Source organism: Medicago sativa, chromosome 5 (genome assembly GCF_051527215.1).
Source record: "Medicago sativa cultivar Bolivia chromosome 5, Bolivia_mono, whole genome shotgun sequence".
In the NCBI taxonomy this organism is placed as follows: Eukaryota; Viridiplantae; Streptophyta; class Magnoliopsida; order Fabales; family Fabaceae; genus Medicago; species Medicago sativa.
In genome coordinates, this window is record NC_140753.1 from 79,290,799 (window position 1) to 79,314,859 (window position 24,061).

General features: G+C 34.0%; 1 long non-coding RNA gene across 1 annotated transcript; it reads right to left on the reverse strand.

Annotated features, from left to right (window-relative positions):
- Positions 1-1,854: 1,854 nt before the first annotated feature.
- On the reverse strand, positions 1,855-6,445 carry LOC146925461 (uncharacterized). Its single transcript, XR_015010511.1, has 2 exons — positions 3,147-6,445; positions 1,855-2,926 (listed from the first exon to the last, which is right to left on the reverse strand). It is a non-coding gene; the product is annotated as an uncharacterized LOC146925461 (long non-coding RNA).
- Between the last annotated feature and the right edge of the window lie 17,616 nt (positions 6,446-24,061).

Here is a 24,061-nt window from a genome sequence, read left to right on the forward strand (position 1 = left end):
ATCAATATTGATTGGTACCCTTTTAAATTGTGATCGTGTGTATATACACACACACACACGGAGGGGGAATAATAAACATATCAAGACAGCTAAATATAGAAATAAATGAACAATTTTGTCAAAAAAAGAAGAGAAATAAATGAACAATAAACTAACCTTCAATTGGAGACAAAAATTGCAGAAAATAAACCTTTGTGTGATGCTGGAAAGCTATCGGTCTTGCCAGCCAAAACTGTGATTGGAAAGGGAACACAACATGAATATCTCTTAGAAACCAAGTTCATTAAAGAAATACAAAAACATGAAATAATATCAAATTCTAAAATCTTGATTGGTCGGTTGATGAAGATGTCAAAAGGAAAAGAAAAAAAAAACTATACCATATTCCAAGTATCTAGCAAGAAATACCATAACCAAAAGAAACAAAACAGTAATATCTAAAAAAACCTAATGAATATGGTCTAGCATTATGAATATATCTATCTCCCTGCAGTCCCTACTCGCGAATTTCTCATTCTGGATAAATCTACGGTGTTGAAAGAGTGATTGAAGAGGCAAAGAGTAATATAAAAGCACAATAGCTTAATATTGAAAAATATAAAATGCAGCAGATGATGGGGAGTAAAATATCAATGATGAAGAAAATACATGAAAACACACGCACATTGATTACCCAGCCAAGTTCCAAACAATTTAAAAAAATATATATTCGCCACCAAAAGTGAAATATTCAATTAAAATTAAAAAAAAATGGATTAAAGAAATAAGAAAAGGAAATTATTCAAAAAATATATATAAGAAAAGAAATGTTACAACTAATAGAAAGAATATAATTGATAAGCACTCTAATTTTTTTTTAGAAAGTAATTTATCAATTATTAATTACACATGAATAGATAACACCCTAATTAGATAACTTATATCCCACTTGCCACAATAATACAGATGATTCAACCTCAAATATAGAGTAGAAGAATAATCGTACCTCAGGTCAAAACGAAAACCAGATGAATTACTCCAATGTTTCCTTCCGGCAAGATCGTCCTCGTCGATCTTTTGAATGGTAATTCACCTTACATGATCGCTCTTTTAGCAAATTCAAGTCCGTAACCTAAATTTCTCAAAATAAGAAACCCAGTATAGAAATAATGACATGCGACTTAAAGCATTAATTTTTATGATTATTTAGAAAACCCTTAAATTTTTATATTTAAATATTATTTTTAATGAAATCGACCTCAATTTTCTGATGAATCGAGCGCAAAAAATCATTGAGAAATTACAAAAAGGAAATGGTTAAATAAGTTTTTCGTCCCTGAAAATATAGTGAATTTTGATTTTAGTCTCTAAAAAATTAAACAGAATATTTTCGTCCTCAAAATGTTTTCATCCCCACAAAATTTTTTACTTTATTTTTTGTCCCTAATGGTCAATTTATGTTAATATGAATGGATTATGAGTTATTTATGATCAAAACTAGATCGTCTACCCGTGCTGCCGCACGGGCCATAAATAGCTAAAAACATTATTTACTATTCATTGTGAATTGTCGAACAAAATGTCTATGACACACGCGATGCGTTATAAATGTAATGTGAATAATTAATTAATGTGGTTATTATTACATATGTTCTTATGGATGTAAAAATAACATAGAACCCCAACCAGCAATGGACATCATAACATATTGCAGTGTCCATCACCTTCCATTAGTTCCAATACATTGTAACAGCAAGATGAGTCTTATATAACCAAAATTGACGTCAAAAATGTTCTTATGACACCAATACATATATTATATGATGTACATTAATCCAAAGATAACAATTTGTTAGCAAAACCAAGTCCCAAGCATTACAAACAGACCATGCTTAAATCAACAAAGATGAGAGATGTAGATTCACACCCCTACGTTATATTATATAATTTACATTACAACGATAGCAACACAAAACCAGCTGAACCTGCTATGGCCAATCAGTAAGATAAATGAAGAAGATCATGGAGCGATGGAACAATCGAGAAGACGAATTGAAGGAAATGAAAGTGTGTAGACTAAAGAGATATATGTTGGTAAATGAAAGATATGAGAGAATAACACATAGCATTCACAAATATGCTTCAGGCATGACTGAAATATGCTAGCACTATATCTTCCTAAAATGCTATGAGCTAATTTACTTATTTCAACAATATGCAATTCAAACAAATTGATATGCTTCATATCAACATATACTTGTAGAGCACAGCTGGCTTCTACTTGGAGGAAATTAATTTTTGTCCCATTTGATGCATAGAAAATAAAATAAAATAAAATAAAATGTGAGAATAACTTTGTTAGCTATCCTTTGTCAAAAAAAAAAAAAAAAACTTTGTTAGCTATCCTACAACCGTAAAGCAATTACATTTCATAGGCCAAAAATTTTCAAACCATCAAAACTAAATATATCAGCAATATCCACCAAAAAACTGTAAAATTAAATTGACATTTAAGTGTCCAAAACTCAGTAGACTTTCATTATAAAAATTACAATCAACAAATAGTTCCAAACTTATACTCACAAAATAAGCATACTCTTGACATTAGCAAGTAGTCCTTCAATGGCCATTTACTAATACTATGCATTGATTTGCTTCCATGATATGCTACTCACAACAACTAATCCACTATGGTTCAAATGGTTCAAAACTGACTTTTGTACGGATTGCTTGTAGTTTTGAGACTACATAACATTAATATGAACATTATAAAGAGACAAAAGGAAATACAATAGTTATGCAAGAGCACTAAAAAAAAGGAAATAGAACCAAGAGAGCATAAGAAACCATTCCAATGAATTCTCTAGTACCCACTTGCTTGATAATAGTATGTTGTGGGATGTTTTGTGCCTGCCATGCTTTTAACTTCATTTGACCCAAAATCTAGCTGCAAATCACCAAAAGATTTCAGTTACATTAATCAATTCACATATGTCAATCCATAATATCAAAAGTAAGCGGCAAATAATCTTTTATTTTCTTCATATATGGCTAATAAATCACTTGTACATGCTTAAATAGTAAAGACCAATATAGTTTCTGATATACACTGATATAGTAAAATCATGTTTTTTTTTTTAAATCGAGTTGAAATAGAACAAAAATACCTCATTGATGACAAAATTTACAGTAAAATAAAGCTCCTGTTAGACAATATTCCTCCGCAATCCAACATCACATTCAGATAACATAAGATGAATAAAACTATGTAAAGCAAAGGAATGCTTGAAGCCATAAATTGACATTCAAATAGTTTTTCTCTTTCCTTCTAAACAGTTGCCAATAGCAGTGCCCACCGCAGCAAAAACCAAGAACAAAAACACCTGAATTAAAGAACGGCCAAATCCAAGCAGTAGCTTAAATCAAACCCGAACCAAATCCAAAGTTGTAACAAAAATAATTGTTGTAGCATACCTCAAAAAACCAAAGCGAAAGTGCCATGCTACTAACATGTAGACCCAAAAATTAAAACCAAAATGTAAAAAAGAACAGTAGCAGAAAATTAAAACCAACATATGGCAGCAATGAGAGACTATACTTCAAGTATACTCTAAATCAAACCCGAACCATTGAATCATACTTCAAGTATACTTTAAACACAAACACATCAGACTAAAAGCACATCACTAATTTAAGAAGGATGAAAAGACTAATTTAAACTATTTATAAATGTAGAAATGAATACTGGCCTTCCCCTAGACATAGATAGCTATGCGACTATTGTCTTACCATCAAATGATCAATTTTGTCCGACCATAAGCGAACTACAATAGTTTATTTATTATTGTTATTATCCTTTCATAGGAGATACAATAAATCATGTCCCTATATAACGTAGGACATGCAGGTCGCTCATGGCCATTCAAATGAAAAATGTGAGTCAAGAAAAAACCAAACATCTAGTATCAATATCTCACTTTATTAGGTACTGGTTGAGAACTTGGTCCAAATAGTCCTTAATAGATAGATCTCTTTCTTTGCCGATATGTCTTCGGAGGCATGTTTACCTTGACATTGTTTCCATCCTCAACCAGTACATGCAAGTTTCACCACATAGTTAGGAGAAAAAATAAGTTATTTTCATTGTTGATAGTTGAATACTTAGACTTGGTTTGATTAATTTTCTTGATCACATAGTTAATGTATTGTCGCAGTCGCATTCTAAACCGAAAGCATAAATTGTAGATAAAACAAAATATGAAAGATATGTTTAGTAGTCATTAAATCAAAGCCTTTTATCAAAAGATGGTTTGATTGACAAATGACAAAAATAAACAGTATCAATTTTGACTTTATTATGATTAAAATGAACACTTATAACAAAAACATGTGATGAGTCGGTGAGAGAAATGCTCAAGCCAGTCATTTCCTTCATTTCCATTTTAAAGAAAGAAGTTCCCTAGGCTCAATAGATGCAAGATGCAACTAATTTCAACCAAGAACCTACAATTTAATTTCATGACTAATACCAATGTCTGCACTCATTCTCTCTATGCTTCTTTTTAATCAAACTTAGAAGAGAGTTTGGGAAGTTATTCTCCCAGAAACAGCAAAATATATCATATCAGAATAAATTGGAATACAACATGTGTTGCAGACAATTATCATCTGAACATGAGCTGCAGGCCAAGAATTTCAGTTGTAATAACGATGAAAGCAAATATAACATTACGCTACTCTCGAATCAATTTTTTTTTATTTCATTCAGAAAGATAATTTACAATAAATTCTAAAAGAAAAGACATAAGTCATAACACACATGTCACTAACTTTCAGCCATAACAGTATGCATAGTTATCAAGTAATTACAATAATTTCACAAATTATCAAATTTTAATTGCATTTGGTCATTATTCAGCAGAAATAGAAGTAACATGGAATCACAGGTAAAGTTAAGAATCATAAAGCACACAACCACCAGGACCACATAGCAAAAGCATGAAGCTTGCTAGAGTGAAAGAAAACGAAAAGTCAGCAACTGTATAATCAAATTGAAGTTGTCGACGGCGGCGTTTAAATAATACTATATATATAACCAATAAAAGAAATTGGGGAAATGAATAAAAAAATCAATAGCTACGAAGATGCAAGATGAAAATAAAACATGGCTAAGTTGAGATCCAATTGTTATAGGGAAGTCACTTTTGATTGTTTTAGGGATGAATCCTCGTTCAACCATGAATAAACATAATCTTTAATTTTATTGTAAAATTTTTTTTTACACTATTATTTTAGTGCCACTAAAAAATTTAATTAGTTCCAATTTCCAAATAAATTGAACGAATCAGTCAAAAGAAACAATCGTAATGAAAAAATAGCTAAATTGATAGTTAAACTGATATCTATCAATATCACATATGAAACATTATTACATGAAAATTTTTCAAAACATAGACAGAAACACATTGATTTTCAATCAACCAACATGCAGAATTAACATAAACACTAATAGATCTACGGGAATAAGATGTGGTAACACAGATACAAATTCATCTAAACTCTACAGAAAATACCTGGGATCAGAGCGCGATTTGCAAAAAATCCCTAGGATTGAAGGACTTTCAGCACGAATCTCGGCGGAAGAACTTCATCCTTCGGTTCTTTTTACCAAACCTAATTCCCGTATCTGCAACTTCTACCAACAAATTCAACTTCTTCAGCGGAAGACAATTTTAACCCATAAATAAATATGCAAAACATAATCGAAAACAACATTTTGAGAAGGTCATTTAACATAATCCAGTAGGAGAGGCTGAGGAAGCAGAGAGGTTTGATGAAGTGCGGAGAGAACAGGGTGATCGATGGGGAGTAATAGAAGGAGTTTGACTTCGATGTGGTCGGAGGAGGTTTAAACAATGGGAGGGAAGTCAGTGTGGAGTAAGACATTGGGAATCGGAACTCCGATGGAGAGGGTGGTGGTGGTGGTGGTGGAAGAGATGATATAGCTTCAAATTTAGAGAGAGAGAGAGAGAGAGAGAGAGAGTATGGTGTATTGAAAGTATGAATCAAGGTGGAAAAAAGAGATAGAATTCAAAAGCTATTTGTCTAATTCGCACGTATGAATCATGGTGGAAGAGATGATATAGCTTCAAATCGGAACTCAAAAGAATGAAGGTGGAAAAAAGAGATAGAATTAGGTGTATTGAAAGTATGAATCAATCAAAGCTAATTTGTCTAGATTCGCACGTATACAGTCTCCTATAAAGCTATTTTTGGAAAATGTGATATTTGGAAAACGTATGAGTTGATCAATGAGAGCGATTCGAAATTCAAATTTGATGGAGCCATTTTGTTGAATTAAGCAACATAGATAGATTAATCCGAGGGCTGAAATGATTTGGAGCCAAAAAATTAGGATTAGGGTTAGGGAATTAGGGTAAGCATGTTTGCTAGGATTAGATATAAAGGATTACTAGAGGAAGGAAGAAAAAAGGGTAAGAAAATTGAAAATGTGAAGAATAACTATGATTCATAGAAGGTAAAATTACTCACAGATTAGAATCATTTCTGAAAAAAAAAATGAAAATGTTAACAATAACTATGCTTTAAGCGCTGATTCAGAACCCTGTTGAACGGTATTCCTCCTTCCATGATCGCTCTTTTAGCTCACACATGAAATAATTAATAATTAAATGTGCCATCAGCATTAGTAACAAAATATTTGGAGTGACAAGAATTTCTGAAGGCTTTGTGAATGTTGTTGAACAAATGAGTTTGGAATAGAGTGACTTGCCAACAACTAATTAGCTTTGGAATAACCTATTAATTGGAGTAATAGTCTCATACTAATTAGTTATTGTTGGAAAGAGAAGGTTGTGGCACGGTTTGAGGGATATTTGACACATGATCAGAATTATGAGAAATATGTGGCATATGATTCAAGTCATGAGATGGTTGGAATGGAGAGATATTGGTGGAATTAGAGGATGACTCACTTAAAGAGATAGGATCATGGGGAAAATATGTGGCATATTATTCAAATTATTAGGTAGTTGGGAAGAAGAGATATTTGTGAAGGGATATGGTGCAAAGAAGTTAGCGGAACTGTTGAGAGAAATATTACACTGATACCATACATAAAGGGAAGTGAGGTGTGAATGAAGGTTAATTCAAAAATATTATCTAAATTAGTATATATGGTTTACAAAGATGGAGAGAAAATCTACATTAGTTTGTTACATTTACTCGATAGAGTACAATAACTTTTTTTTTTTTTGTGGCCAGGATTTTATGCATTGTCCATACACGAGGAACTACAATAACTAATTATGAGACTATTAGTCCAATATTATTATCTTGCATATGAAAATTTTGTTAAAAAGTTGGCAATCATTTTATATGTTCCATCTAATAAAAATATAAATATATTACTTTACCATAATTAGAAATATTAAAAACTTATTAACTTAGTGATGCTTGTATAAGCTTACCTAATTTAAATTTTGAAAAACTTATTTTTAAACTACATTATAAGTTGTGTTTGTATCTTGACCTTCTTCATTATCAATATTTTCAATTTGTTTCCGATGCAACTCTTGAAATGACAAGATCAAGACGAGCCTAGTTGTTCATGAACTTCACTCGAGTCAAGTTTGAGCAAAAAAAAAAACGAAGCATACTCTAATCGAATTTTGAGTTGAGCTAATTCTTACTGAGTCAAGCCGAGCTCAACAAAGTTTGATTTAGCTCGACTCATTTCCTTCCTTCTACATACATACATACATACATACATACATACATACATACATACAGTTAAAACCCTATAAATTAATAATGTCAGGACCGGAGAAATTTATTAATTTAGAGAGTTATTAATTTATCGATAAATTAATAATTATTAATTTAAAGAGTTTTTAAGTAATTATATTGTACATACCAAACAAAAAGGCAAATTAGTCTATGCCTCTTAGAATTACGTTGCAGCGAACCTTGTGACTCAACGTAAATTAGTAACTATTATGTTCATATGCATTGGAAATCAATAATGACTTTTGAAGTACAGTAAATGTAAACAAGAGGAACGAATGTGTTCAATGTATTCTTAATATATTTTTTTCAGTTTCTATAAATTATTAATTTATGATTTTCTTGGGATCGAAAATTATAAAGGGATCTCCCGAAAAATTATTATCTTATTATTTTATTGAGTTTTTTAATTTTTTACATTGGCCCAAGTCGGGACCGGACAAATTTATTATTTTAGAGAGTTTATTAATTTACCGAGTATTAATTCAAAGAATTTCTATTGTACATACATACATACGTACATACATACATACATACATACATACATACATACATGTGTGTGTCTCAATTTTCAATATAGACACAATATTATATTTTTATGATTTTTTTATTTAATCGTTAATATGAATATTTTTTAATGTTATTGTAATTTTTAATTTTATAAATTTATTATTATCGTACTTTTGTTAGATAGTGATATAGTCATTTTCTCTCCTAAAAAAATGTTATAGCAATTTTCTTATTATATTTTATAATGTGGTATTGTAAAGAGACTAATTTTCATACATTATTAGTGTAAAAAATTTACACTTCAATCAATCACAAATCATCATTTGTATGACTCTTAACTTAGATTTAATTAAAGTGAAATAATTCTCAAATTTACTTTAATGAAATCATGTAGTAGATTATAACTTATACATATAAAAATAGTTTGAAATTAAATTTTAAAAATATACAAATTTAATAATTAAAAATTATATGTAAAACCGAATGATGAAATTGCATCAATTAATATATGATGTGTTAATTTTATTTTATTTTTTGCTAAGTAGCTTAGTGGTTATACTCTCGCAATATAAATGTGTGGAATCCGAGTTTCAAACCCCGATGCTGGGCATTTTAATGAGCTACCAACTAAGCTTAACTAAAATGGGTTAATTAAACAAGGTTAATTTATACAATCTAAAAAAGTATATAGAAATTAATTTTTCAACAAATATACATTTTTGACTTTTGACAACCCGAATAACCAAATCGAGTTATGATCCACGTTGCAAACGCAAACACATCTTTCATTTTTAGTTGTAGTTTCACTTGCACACAACCAATTAGTTCAAATGTGTTTGAAACCCATTCCACGTGTGCAAATAAACTTTTATTGTAGACCAGGTAACCATTAACATGATGTCTTGTTTATGTCAAAAATGAGAAAGGTGACTCAACGCATTTTTGGAAAAATATTCTAGATGAGGACCACAAAATATTTTGGTTAAAGCAAGTTATTTTTGGCACAGATCAGAACCCTTTGATAGCTACATTTTTGGAAAGAAAAATATTCCAATGCACCCAAGACAACATTTTCCCAAACATATACATACACACGTACATTCCAATGATTTCAACGCCAATCCTTATCATTTTACTTTTTCATTCATAATAATCCTTAGAGCATCCACAATGGAGACCCTCACATTTGAGGTCTTAAACGGGTCCCACATGGACACATCACTTTTTTATTATTTTTTAATAATAGTACCTAATAGGTACTCAACCACTCCAATGGAGACCCTCTATCAAAAGGTCTAAATGGGTCCCACCAATAACTATTTATTAATGAAAAGCAACAAAAGCAATTCAAATAATGATTATTTTATTGAAAAGTGGTGTGGGGTCCACTTAAGATTGGGGGTCTTAAGTTAGACCCTGAGTCTTAAGAGACCCCCAATTTTTCCTTCCACATTGGGGGTACCTATTAGGTACCGGGTCTTAAACAGTAAAGACCCTACCAATGTGGATGCTCTTAGGGTGGAGGCTAACATGAGGGAGCCAATAGGTCCCTCATCTAGTGAGGGAGCAAAGATGCTTTTTTTTAACCTTAGGATTAAATAAATGGATTGGATGTTCTCCACATCAGCAAGAGAACACCTACATCTCTCCACACTCAATCAAAACATTTTCTGCATATGATTTTCTCTCTCCGCTGTCCCTTGCATATCTTTTCTTCTATTTTTCTCTCTAAGTTTCTTCCCCATTTTACAACCAGTGGCTTAACCCCTCCACCATCAGTTTTCTTCTCCGCCCCTCTGCACGTTTCCGCCGTCCAAGCTCCATTTTTTCTCTCAATTTTTATGTTGCTGTTATGAAATTCGTATAAATATGTTAAAGGTTTGAAGAAACCAATCTCTCAATGTTTTAGTTTTACCCATAACCCATTGTTTGTTGTACAGTTTGAGATTTCTCGTGGGAAAAATTAATTCTCAAATTGATATAGGTTTCATGGATGCTGAATTGAAAAAATAAAGAATCAACCCCGTTTTTTTTTAAAACCCCTAAAAATAAAATCTGTGATTGGCTTTTGGATTTGAAAATAAAGCTTGTGCTTTCTTCATGCCTTTCGATTCCAATCAAAACTGGGTAAAAAACGTTGAATTTCATTGTGTACCAAGGTAGATCCAATCGGGTCGATTCGCGGGTCAAAATACCCGTTTTATAGTCAACGGGCGAAGAAGATGAAATACAAAAAAAAAACACGACAAAAAAAAATTAAAAAACCACAACATGTGACTCGAACAGGCGACCTTTGATAGAATAAACAATAAACATCACCAACTGCACCACTCATTCAATTATGCATTTACTGGTTTTTATTATATTTATTTACTATTTCAGGTTTTGAATTGTGAGCAAATATTCAATGATTTAATTCATTTAATTTTGGATTTCTATACAAAGCAAGCCTAAATAAAATTTATTTGAACACACATACACTAATGATAAATAAAAAAAACGATATTAAGTGATGTGACTAAATTATTATTTTTAAAAAAAAATATCATCATTGTTGTGTGTGTCCGAATTTTTTATTTGGGGTTGTGTTCAACTAAGTATTTCTCTTTTATATAAATAATTCAAAAGTTGAATTAGACCAAAGCGGATTAAGAACAATGTACGAACTCGAAATTCGACAATCGAAATCTTTGTTTCAATCGTCGTATGAATGGTCTTCCTAGTTGCCTATGTTTCTGTCGGGATGTGGGGATAATTTGTCGGATCGACACGTCTATATACCATATTCAATGATAGGATTAATTATAATTGTTCACGGAGTAAACAAGTTTCTATGTTGACTAATTTATGAGGGGATAATTCGTCCGGGAAGTTGTCCTTCCTAGTTGACTAGGCTTCTAAAGGAATAGTTTGTCCGGTAGACACGTCTCCGAGATTCCGATATGAGAAATTTCAGTTTCTGCTTCCTTCTAACTCTGTGAGGGCCACATCCAACAGTGGGATCGACCAAACATGATTCGGTTCCAATGTTAGACACGTTTCAGTCATCGGGGAGTTGTCCTTCCTGGTTGACTAGGCTTCTGAAGGGATAGTTTGTCCGGTATACACGTGTCCGGGATTCCGATCTGAGAAATTCCAGTTTCTGCTTCCTTCTAACTCTGTGAGGGCCACATCCAATAGTGGGATCGACCAAACATGATTCGGTTCCAATGTTAGACACGTTTCAGTCACCGGAGAGTTGTCCTTCCTAGTTGACTAGTCTTCTGAAGGGATAGTTTGTCCGGTAGACACGTGTCCGGGATTCCGATCTGAGAAATTCCAGTTACTGCTTCCTTCTAACTCTGTGAAGGCCACATCCAACGGTGGGATCGACCAAACATGATTCGGTTCCAATGTTAGACACGTTTCAGTCAACGGGGAGTTGTCCTTCTTAGTTGACTAGGCTTCTGAAGGGATAGTTTGTCTGGTAGACACGTGTCCGAGATTCCGATATGAGAAATTCCAGTTCTGCTTCCTTCTAACTCCGTGAGGGTCACATCCAACGGTGGGATCGACAAACAAGATTCGGTTCCAATGTTAGACATGTTTCAGTCACCGGGGAGTTGTCCTTCCTAGTTGACTAGGCTTCTGAAGGGATAGTTTGTCCGGTAGACACGTGTCTGGGATTCTGATCTGAGAAATTCCAGTTTCTGCTTCCTTCTAACTCTGTGAGGGCCACATTCAACGGTGGGATTGACCAAACTTGATTCGGTTCCAATGTTAAACACGTTTCAGTCACCGTGGAGTTGTCTTACCTAGTTGACTAGTCTTCTGAAGGGATAGTTTGTCCGGTAGACACGTGTCCGAGATTCTGATCTGAGAAATTCCAGTTTCTGCTTCCTTCTAACTCTGTTAGGGCCATATTCAACGGTGGGATCGACTAAACATGTTTCGGTTCCAATGTTAGACACGTTTCAGTCACTGGGGAGCTGTCCTTCTTAGTTGACCAGGCTTCTGAAGGGATAATTTGTCCGATAGACACGCGTCCGGGAATCCGATCTGAGAAATTCCAGTTTCTTCTTTCTTCTAACTCCGTGAGGGTCAGATCCAACGGTGGGATCGACTAAACATGCTTCTGTTCCAATGTTAGACACGTTTCAGTCACCGGGGAGCTGTCCTTCCTAGTTGACTAGGCTTCTGAAGGGATAGTTTGTCCGGCAGACACGCGTCCGGTAATCCGATCTGAGAAATTCCAGTTTCTGTTTCCTTCTAACTCCGTGAGGGTCACATCCAACGGTGGGATCGACTAAACATGCTTCGGTTCCAATGTTAGACACGTTTCAGTCACTGGGGAGCTGTCCTTCTTAGTTGACCAGGCTTCTGAAGGGATAATTTGTCCGATAGACACGCGTCCGGGAATCCGATCTGAGAAATTCCAGTTTCTGCTTTCTTCTAACTCCATGAGGGTCAGATCCAACGGTGGGATCGACTAAACATGCTTCTGTTCCAATGTTAGACACGTTTCAGTCACCGGGTAGCTGTCCTTCCTAGTTGACTAGGCTTCTGAAGAGATAGTTTGTCCGGTAGACACGTGTCCGGGATTCCGATTTGAGAAATTCCAGTTTCTGCTTCCTTCTAACTCTGTGAGGGCCATATTCAACGGTGGGATCGACCAAACATGCTTCGGTTCCAATGTTAGACACATTTCCGTCACCAGGGAGTTGTCCTTCCTAATTGACTAGGCTTCTGAAGGGATAGTTTGTCCGGTAGACACGTGTCCGGGATTCCGATCTGAGAAATTCCAGTTTCTGCTTCCTTCTAACTCTGTGAGGGCCATATTCAACGGTGGGATGGACCAAACATGCTTCGGTTTCAATGTTAGACACGTTTCCGTCACCGGGGAGTTGTCCTTCCTAGTTGAATAGGCTTCTAAAGGGATAGTTTGTCTGGTAGACACGTGTCCGGGATTCCGATCTGAGAAATTCCAGTTTCTATTTCCTTCTAACTCTGCGAGGGCCATATTTAACGGTGGGATCGACCAAACATGCTTCGGTTCCAATGTTAGACACGTTTCCGTCATCAGGGAGTTGTCCTTCCTAATTGACTAGGCTTCTGAAGGGATAGTTTGTCCGGTAGACACGTGTCCAGGATTCCGATTTGAGAAATTCCAGTTTCTGCTTCCTTCTAACTTTGTTAGGGTCATATTCAACGGTGGGATCGTCTAAACATGTTTCGGTTCCAATGTTAGACACGTTTCAGTCACTAGGGAGCTGTCCTTCTTAGTTGACCAGGCTTCTGAAGGGATAATTTGTCCGGTAGACACGCGTCCGGGAATCCGATCTGAGAAATTCCAGTTTCTGCTTTCTTCTAACTCCGTGAGGGTCACATCCAACGGTGGGATCGACTAAACATGCTTCTGTTCCAATGTTAGACACGTTTCAGTCACCGGGGAGCTGTCCTTCCTAGTTGACAGACACGCGTCCGGGAATCCGATCTGAGAAATTCCAGTTTCTGTTTCCTTCTAACTCCGTGAGGGTCACATCCAACGGTGGGATCGACTAAACATGCTTCGGTTCCAATGTTAGGCACGTTTCAGTCACGGGGTAGCTGTCCTTCCTAGTTGACTAGGCTTCTGAAGGGATAATTTGTCCGGTAGGCACGTGTCCGGGATTCCGATCTTAGAAATTCCAGTTTCTGCTTCCTTCTAACTCTGTGAGGGCCATATTCAATGGTGGGATCGACCAAACATGCTTCGGTTCCAATGTTAGACACGTTTCCGTCACCAGGGAGTTGTCCTTCCCAATTGACTAGGCTTCTGAAGGGATAGTTTGTCCGGTAGACACGTGTTCAGGATTTCGATTTGAGAAATTCCAGTTTCTGCTTCCTTCTAACTCTGTTAGGGCCATATTCAACGGTGAGATCGACTAAACATGTTTCGGTTCCAATGTTAGACACGTTTCAGTCACTGGGGAGTTGTCCTTCTTAGTTGACCAGGCTTCTGAAGGGATAATTTGTCCGGTAGACACGCGTCCGGGAATCTGATCTGAGAAATTCCAGTTTCTGCTTTCTTCTAACTCCGTGAGGGTCACATCCAACGGTGGGATCGACTAAACATGCTTCTGTTCCAATGTTAGACACGTTTCAGTCACCGGGGAGTTGTCCTTCCTAGTTGACTAGGCTTCTGAAGGGATAGTTAGTCCGGCAGACACGCGTCCGGGAATCCGATATGAGAAATTCCAATTTCTGTTTCCTTCTAACTCGGTGAGGGTCACATCCAACGGTGGGATCGACTAAACATGCTTCGGTTCCAATGTTAGGCACGTTTCAGTCACCGGGTAGCTGTCCTTCCTAGTTGACTAGGCTTCTGAAGGGATAGTTTGTCCGGTAGACACGTTTTCGGGAATTCGATCTGAGAAATTTCAGTTTATGTTTCCTTCTAACTCCGTGAGGGTCACATCCAACGGTGGGATCGACTAAACATGATTCGGTTACAATTTTAGACACGTTTCAGTCACCGGGGAGTTGTCCTTCCTAGTTGACTAGACTTCTGAAGGGATAGTTTGTCCGGTAGACACGTGTCCGGGAATCCGATCTTAGAAAGTTCAGTTTCTGTTTCCTTCTAATAAAATCATTCAGATCTTTGGGTATGAACTAATCGAAAGGAGAATGAACTAGAAACTTCTATTTCGACGAAGGGATAATTTGTCGAATTGACCTATATTGAAAATTCGTATCGTTGGAATTTAAGGTTCTACTTCGTTCTCAAACCTCTTAGATCTTATTTTACGGTTGAATTAATTATATAAAATATAAATGCTTAGTTGGACACGACTCTAAATAAAAAATTCGGTCACACACACAAAAATGATGATAATATTTAAAAAAGAAATAATTTAGTCATATTACTTAATATCATATCTCTTTTAAATTTTATCATTCATGTATGTGTGTTCATATAAATTATATTTAGACTTTCTCTATGTAAAAACTCAAAATAAAATGAACTAATTCATTGATTATTTAATGTTAATTCAAAGCGTTTACCAGTAATGAAATATAATAAAAATCGCATTAAAGAACAAGCGGCTGGATGGTGCAGTTGGTAACATTTATATTGCTCATGGGAATTGGTTGCAGGTTCGACTCTTGTAAACATAATTTTTATTTTTTCATTTTTTTTGAACTCATCTTCTTCGCCCGTGGACTATAAAACGGGTTTCTCGACCCGCGTTTCGACCCGGTCGGATCTCGCTTGTTACTCTATTAAATTGAACGATTTTTACTGAGTTTTGATCGGAATTGAAAGGCATTAAAAAGCACATACTTATTTTGCAAATCTACAAGCCAATCACATATTAGGTTCTTGAAAAAACGGAAACGGAAGCTACGACGTTTCACACAAGCCAATCTTAGCGAGCGTGGTATCAATCTGTCATTTACGTGATGAGACGAATTCAACTTGGAATCAAAATACAGATCCACCACAATGCTTGACTACTCTCTATTTTCAACAAACCCACCACTACAACAATCTACATCTTGAAAAAGAAAGATATTTGTTGCTTTCAATAGAACATTCATTCCAGGAAGAATTAAAAAAAGAAACCACTCTCAAGTCATAACATTGATTCCATGAAATTAACAGTTTTTTAAAAAATTGATTTTCAATTGTATTTGCTCACCATGTGCATCCTGTGATGTGAACCTTAGAATTTGAAAACCGCAACATAAGGATTGAAAGAAGAATTGACAGTGTGACGACGGCGGCCAACTGAAGGCGGCGGAGTAAAGCCACTGGATTGTGAAGAAAGAGAGCTTTCTGTCAAAAAAAGAAAAGAAGAGAAGGAGGTGAGAGAAATTGTACTTAGAGAGGAAGAGAGGGTTGATATGTTTGGGTTGAGTGTGGAGAGGTGTAGGTGCTCCCTTGCTCAGGTGGAGTAGATCCAATCCAATGTTATAATTCTAAGGTTAAAAAAAAGCATCTTTTGCTCCCTCACTAGATGAGGGACCTATTGGCTCCCTCATGTTAGACCTGGCCAATCCTTAGTTATATCTTTATGATTTCAACACAGTTCCAAAACTTAAGTACTGTTGGGTGAAAATGAAAGCATATGAATTTGATAGTGACTTGTCTGTGTTGTGATTTAATTTGGAAACATAATGTAATGGGTTTTTGCTATTTTTGGCTTATGTCTTCCTTTTAATTTTTGGTTCCGTTGCTTTTTTTAGAAGGGTTCTTTGGTTGCATTGGATTTCTGTGATGTTTTTACTTTGTTTGTTTTTTCAATAGCAAAATCAAAATTAGTCACTTGCAATTACCTGCGGGACAAAAGTCAATCTGATAAGATTTTGGATGCGTTTGTTTGAGCTTTAAAAAAAAAGATTTTGTATTAAAATAATCTAGAGTTTTTCTTAGAGATTTAAGAAAAATATGAAACTATTTTTGTTTGTTAATTACTCACAAAAATCACTTTTTTAAAAAGAGTTTTTTATTTGTACATGTGTTTATCTTCTTGTTATAAAAAAAATTGATTTTTGGAAGGGAAAAAAAAACTAATCCTAACAGTTTTTCATTTTAAAATCAAAGTAGATTTTCGTTATGAAGAAATCTGAAACAAACGCACCCTTTATAATGAATGATACACTTTTTGGGTTCCATTAATTTGATGTTTAAGGTTCCATTACTTGTTGGATGTGTAAAACTTTACGAAATGTTTGGGAAGCTAGATCATACGCTTTTTAGTTTCCATTACTTAGATGTGTAGAACTTTACGAAATTCACTAGGAAGCTGTAGAAAATAGAAATGTACACAAAGTTGTGATTTTAAGCATATGGATTTTTTTTTTATCGATATGTTTTAAGCATGGATTCTTAGAAAGTTTTCTTTTTAATAACTCATATTGGAAACTCCGACCCTGCATATAATATGCAATATCTCTGTCAACTGAGCTAAACTTACATAGACACATTAATCTCTTTTATATGCATATTTTTTTAAAAGTGGTGATATGAATACTTCGGTCACATTTCTAAGAAAATAACAACATTTTTCGGTCACATTTATAACCAAATAACAACATTTTTGGTTCATTGGATACTTAATGTATTCGGTCAATATATAGATCAAATACATTAATTATTCAATAAATCTTAAAAATTATTTTTTTTTCTTATAAATGTGATTGGATGAAATATATTGAGATCCAACTAAGGTCATCCATTTCTCTTGAGAAATCCTCTTAGCTAAGATCATTACTCGTAAAAATATAGAGAATTCAGTTGTCGCTCACCATCATTTAGTAACTTGTGAGTTGTCGCTCCAAACGTGGTATATGATTTACAATGGTTTAAGTGGGAGTTAGTTGTTCCACCTGACTTGTTTTGTTTATTGTTGGTTTTTTTATAAGATAAATTATCTTATCAAAAGATCGAAGAAAATCAAACGGAAATTATTTTGAAAGGTTAGTGTCCGAAGCCAACACAGCCAATCTATGTAGATTTATTCTTGGGTTTTCTCCTTTTGAGTTTGTTCCCTACTTAAATATCACTAGGCTTGGCATTCTATTGTGTGGTTATATTTATAGGTATAGTTACCAATAATTTCAACCATGCACTGAAGTATTATATTTTTTCAACCATGCACTCAAGTATTATATTTTTTACAATATGATCGATAGTTTACCAACACATTTACTGGGAGATTCCTTTAATAAAACCTGGAAGCAAGTGACTTGATATCTATGACAGATCACAAATCTCCAAGAAATATTATTTAGTCAAGAACAACCACATAGGCATTTACTATTAAAAATGAAATCAACGAAATTGTGGAAAGTGTAATGAACCTTATGCTTAGTACACAAAATTATGAAGGTCTAAGTGTGAGTTTAGTTTTGCGGTGACATAATTGATTTTGAATGAATTCAGGGACGGAGCCAGAAAAATTTGTCAAGGGGGACGAAAATAATTCATGCAATGTCGAGTCATTTGCTTGGTTTGAAATCAATTAATCAGCTTTGTTTTAAATTTTTGATTTCTAGAGAAAAAAATTTGGTAGTTATGAGAATCGTGCGTAACATGATAATAAATCACATAAAGTCTAATCAATATTTTTTAACTTAATAATGTTTTTTTTTTCTTTTGCTAATATGAATAAGATGTCTTATTTTACCATCTCAAACAAAAAGAATTGTACTATTTTTAAAAGAGGCGAATGTAATGATTTCTTTTCCTATCAAGTAATAAACAAAAATTAATATCATTCGGGCCTGTTTGGTTTGGCTTCTGAGAAGCAATTCTAGCCCAAAATCAATTCTCTACAGTGCCAAAAGCAATTCTAGCCAAAAACAACGTGTTTGGTTCAGCTTTTCAGAATTGCTTTTGTCCTCCAAAAGCAATTCTCCATGAAGCTACAAATCCTAGCTTCTAGCTTTTCTAGAATCAATTATCCTTGAACAACGTGTATAGGTTTGTATATTTTATTATTACAACACGTTATTTTACTTTATTGCCCTTTATCAATTCTCATTCTTTATCAATTCTCCTTTAGCTATGTCTATTTTAGTAATTATACATTCAAAAGCAATTCTACATAATTGCATCCAAACATAAATCATTTTGTTTAATCAATTCTACATAATTGTATCCAAACATAAATCAATTCTCTCAGAATCAATTATATTCAAAGCTGAACCAAACGGGCACGACGACTAAATGTGGGGCACTAGATAGAATGCTTGTATATATGTACCAAGTGACGTGGAAAGGAATTGAAATTAGAGTGTGTTGAAAAGTACTAGAGTGATGCATGTAATTGTAGTACAACTAGTCATGTTTCACGGGAATTCAACACTCAACAATAACACTCTTATTTCTTTAGGGGGCAAGTATGAATTTCTTTAAGGGGGCAAGTATGAGTTTCGGTATATATATTGTCATAAATTTCTTGTATTTGGGGGTGGCGACTGCCCCAAAAGTAATATATGCAGCTCCGTACTTGAATGAATTGATTGTGTAAATTTGACTTCATCTAAAAGTAAGTTGATTGTAAAATAATTTATATTTGAATACATTTATATAAAGGTGAGTTAAACAAAAAATTCAAGGTCAAAAATGATTGTTAGAGATAAAAACTCTAAATTCTAGCTTCAAGACAAAGTCCATTTTATAGGAAAAATCAATTATACTCCAGAAAATCAAAATATATCAAAATTAATTCTACACCTGCATAATCGAGTTCATCTCCTCTAAAACATGGACTAATACTTCCGATGATTAAATATATGATTGGGGAGGTCTACCAAAACAACATTGACCTTACCACCTTGAACTCCTCGCTCCACTACTCTTTAAACCCTATAAACTTTACCCACCCAATCGTCTTTAAACCCTATAAACGCACATTGTTATTATTGTTGCAAAGTTATTGCTCGATATCTGGGATATAAAAGCAGAGAATGGTGAAGGAGGTTCTATGATGATTTATGCAAACATGAAAGTTTCCGACAACATTGACTCCATTAACCCATATATCTAAGGTGGATAATGGAGTCAATATTTTCTGAAACCTTCATGCGGCATAAATCTTCGTAAAATCACCTTTGCCTTCCTCGGCTTTGATATCCTAGTTATCGAAGGCCAACATCAAAGCAATAATAACATTATCACCGATATAAGGGGTATGATTTTGGAAAAGTAGAGAATTATGGATGACGATATAATTTTGGAGGACGAGATACGGTCAAGATGAGAGAAAATACTTGATGATCGGATTAAGCACAGGATAGAATGGAGAGATTTATGTATGTTGGAGTGGATGAGAAAAAAGGCGACACGAAATAAATTTGTATGTTGTAGACAACGAGATAATTTCGTATGTTGGAGGGGACGAGATAAAGTCAAGATGAGCAATAATGAGGACTTTAGTCAGCAATTATAGTATTCTATTCAAAATGGACTAAGGAACTTGCTTGTCTATTATTGGTACTGTTGTTCAGTTCATATATACAAATAAGTTACGATGCCAATTCCCGATCAAATTATAGCTCTAAAATATCATGAATTAGAATCACACTCAATAGAAAACAAGCATAGACAAAGATAGCTTATTTGGCTTTTATATTATGTTCTTGTAACTTTTATATCTCTTTGTTAAGAAGAGTCCTTTTGACTGTATCTTGAATCTCAGGACCAATAATCAACAATTGCCGCATCCGTCAATAAACTACGTACACCACAAATTCCGTCATATTTCGTTAGATGAAGAAGACACATAAAAAAACTAATTACTTAATTTTGAAAAGTGTGTTTGTTTTAGAAATTAGGATGGAAAAAAATCGTTGAAAACAAAAATAAGAGAGATCAAGTAACTTATTTGAATAGTGTTGAAGGATTTAGCCATCGACACAGTTCCAATAACATCTTATGGAAATAAGTAATATGAAAAATTCAAGATAATAAATCATCACATAAACCTGAGATTACAGAACATATTGAATTTATCTCAGAGATCAGTGGAGATGTAACCAAGAACAGAAAATTGGAAGAGGAAATGGTTTTTTATCTACTTGGATTGTGTTGCTTATATCATTTTTATAGGCACAAGCAGGTGACAAAAGTAAAGGAAGGTTTGGAAATTTTGTGTTTTGCATGCACAATTCAGCTTTTGAACGAGTCACTCAAAGCATAAATATAGGGCAAAGACTTATTCTAATATTTTGTGAAAAATTCAACTTTTGAAAGAGTCACTTGCTTAAAAATTGTTTATAAGGTGAGAAAAATAAGGCAGGGTCAGTAAATTGTGGAAGGGTAGCCTGACTTTAGGTTGGATGTGAGGCAGTAAAGTAAGCTAAAGAATGAAGCACATGTTTTTGTCCTCTCAATTGTCAAAAATTTAGTTGTAGTTATTGCACCATGAACAAATAAAAGTGAAAGAAGAGAGTTATTAGCTGTAGCTTGTAGTGCAAGTCACTTAACGTAGTATATTTCTCATATAGTGTAGTACAAGTTAGTTAAGAGTATAAGATCAAATGTAAATATTCAGTTAATGAGAATTTCTTCACGGTAGTCAGATTGGTGAGAATAGGTTTTGGAGTTTGCTTATTTATTTTGGCTCCAAATTACTTTGAGTTGCAAAACTCTGTTCTTTTATTAATGTATACCAATGTTGAAGGATAATATGGCTTTGACTGTTCTTCTGGTCTTGATTATGTCTTTTATTTGTTTTACTTTATGCGCTAAAAATTCGTCTAAGAGTGCATGGTTTGGTTCCAAGTTGACTTGGTTGTGTATTTGTCAACTTCAGGTTGAGTCTTCTCATTTTTTTACTGTCATGTTGTTCTGTCAAGATAGTGTTGAAGTTATCAGGCATCTCTTGTTCCTTTTCCTTTACTTTTTTTTCATTGTCTTTTCATTTTGATGTTGGACGGAGAATTGGAAAATGTATAACATAATATGCAGTTGAGTTGTTGAATGAGTTCCATAAACTCATGGCATTTTGAATGAGTTTCAAATTCAGTTCTTTGATCTATTTACAGTTCTGCAGACTCTGTTTTGATCTTTGTTGAAGCGAAAAGAGAAACTATTGAAATGTATCAATTTTACCTTTTCTTTTACATGATTGAAGTCATTCCATTTGAGTGTTGTGTTGTATTATACAACTTGTATAATAGGCATAATCACGTTTGAATGGCTTCAAGGATTTATACCAGTATTTGAATGATTAACCTAATGCTTATTTATGTTAAAGGTACAAACAGTTTATAATGAATTTTAAGGTTAATATACCTTTGAGAAGCTTGTTCATATACGGCTTTAGGAAAATGTACACTTCATGACTTGTTTTTGCTTAGTCATAAAATGTTAGTACATCTCAAATGGCTATTGATGATTACCAAAAATAATTTCTATAATTTTGGCAATGCTATATTACCTAAAACAGGTTCTATAATTACTTACAACAGTTAAGGTTTACATCTAAAAAGATCTAAACAAAAACTGCAAACCGGATTAAAAAACCAAAAACATAACCTATGCTATTTTAATCTTTTGATTGGATTATTTTTCATCTCAAAACCAATTCAAACCGAACTACAAATACCCCTAACGTTAGCATAGAAGTATACTGCCTATTTAAGCCGAAAGAGATGCCAGCGATCGAAGACTATCAATGACAGAGGTGATCAAAGTATGAGAACCGCTTGTAGCATAAAATGAAACGTGCTTAGGAGCTTCAGCTCTATCAAAATAAAATGCACCAGATACCAACTTCTCCTTAGGTTGCAGTGTCAACCAGATAGTCGTGTCTGCGCCTTCTTCGCTTGTGCTAAGCTTCCATGCTAACATGTAATTAATTAGGTCAGTATATTAATTAGGACTACCGACATGGTGCTGAGAGAGTTGTTAAGTGGTAATGTGACTATTCTCTAAGAAAAGAATCTACCTTCAATTCTTGGAGTCGCGAATTTGGGAGGTAGGCCATCCCCACAAAACAAAAGTCACATGCCCCGCTATTAATTAGGATTATAGTCTCATAATGAACTCAAAGGGTCTGTGTCGTGGGATACTATAGAACACATAATGAGTGCAATGCAAAAGTCGACACAACTTGATCGTTAGATGCTTTCTGCCCAGGAATGGTTTTAGTCTCCAATATTTTATATAATAATAATCAATAGGTTTTCTGTGGATGATGTTAAGGACAAACATTACTTACGATTTTGAGAAGCCTGGCAAACTTTTTTCAACACCAGGAGTGTCAGCCCACCCTGGATGCATTGAGTAAAAAAATCCTATCCCTTTGCTCTTGTATGTTTCACCCCAATTTTCTGTTAGTGCGACCTAGCATTTCAAATATATCAAATAAAATTCATAAATAGAGAATAAAATCGGAAAGAAATCACTCCAGTAATCTCTTTAAATTGCGTCCTAACCTCTATTCAAGAAATAAGGATTCTCAAATATATGAATGCAAGGATTTGATAAGCCTGCACAATTTAAACCCCTTCCTACATTTGTAACTCGGGGGATCTTTGAGGCTAGTTTTTTTTTTGTCTTTGCGAATCTCTATACAACCTCAAACAGTCTCCTAAGACTTGGTTTAACAGCTTAACAATGTTGTTCAGCAACTTCACACGACTCAAAGTGAGGCAGATCGCTCGAAATGTTATCACTATTCGGTCACAGGTTATATGTTTGCAGGACGGGCCCAAGAATTTTTAGTAGTGTAGGCCAACCGAGAGGTAGCAACGAAGGTACATATTCAAAAATATATTCAATAAAAAAATCAAGTATAAAAAAAAGGGGGATTAGACGAAGACATCGTCAGAAAGAAAGAAACTTAAGACTTTATTACTCCATCCGATCACAATTATAAGCAAAAACTTTTTATGGTCATTGAATAATTAATGTATCTAGCCACATTTATAGACCCGATACATTGATTATTTAATGAATCTAAAAATTTATTCTTTATTTATAAATGTGACAGGAGGAAGTACATCACAATTTTTCTCTACAGTTTTCTCATATTTTGAAAACATTGAATTATTTTCTCATTTTGATTGTCAATTAAAATATCTCTATTTTTTAAAACGTTGAATTAATTTCTCATTTTGAATGTAAATTAAAATATCTCTTATTTTCTCAATTTCTAATTTTTCTATGCATGTTCCTGTTGTTAATGCTTCTTCTCGCTCTCACGGTATAAAATTAGAGTTGCTTTCATGTTTATTTCAATTTGGGGATTTCGTAAAATGTAGTCTTATTTTAATTGGTTTATTTAATTTA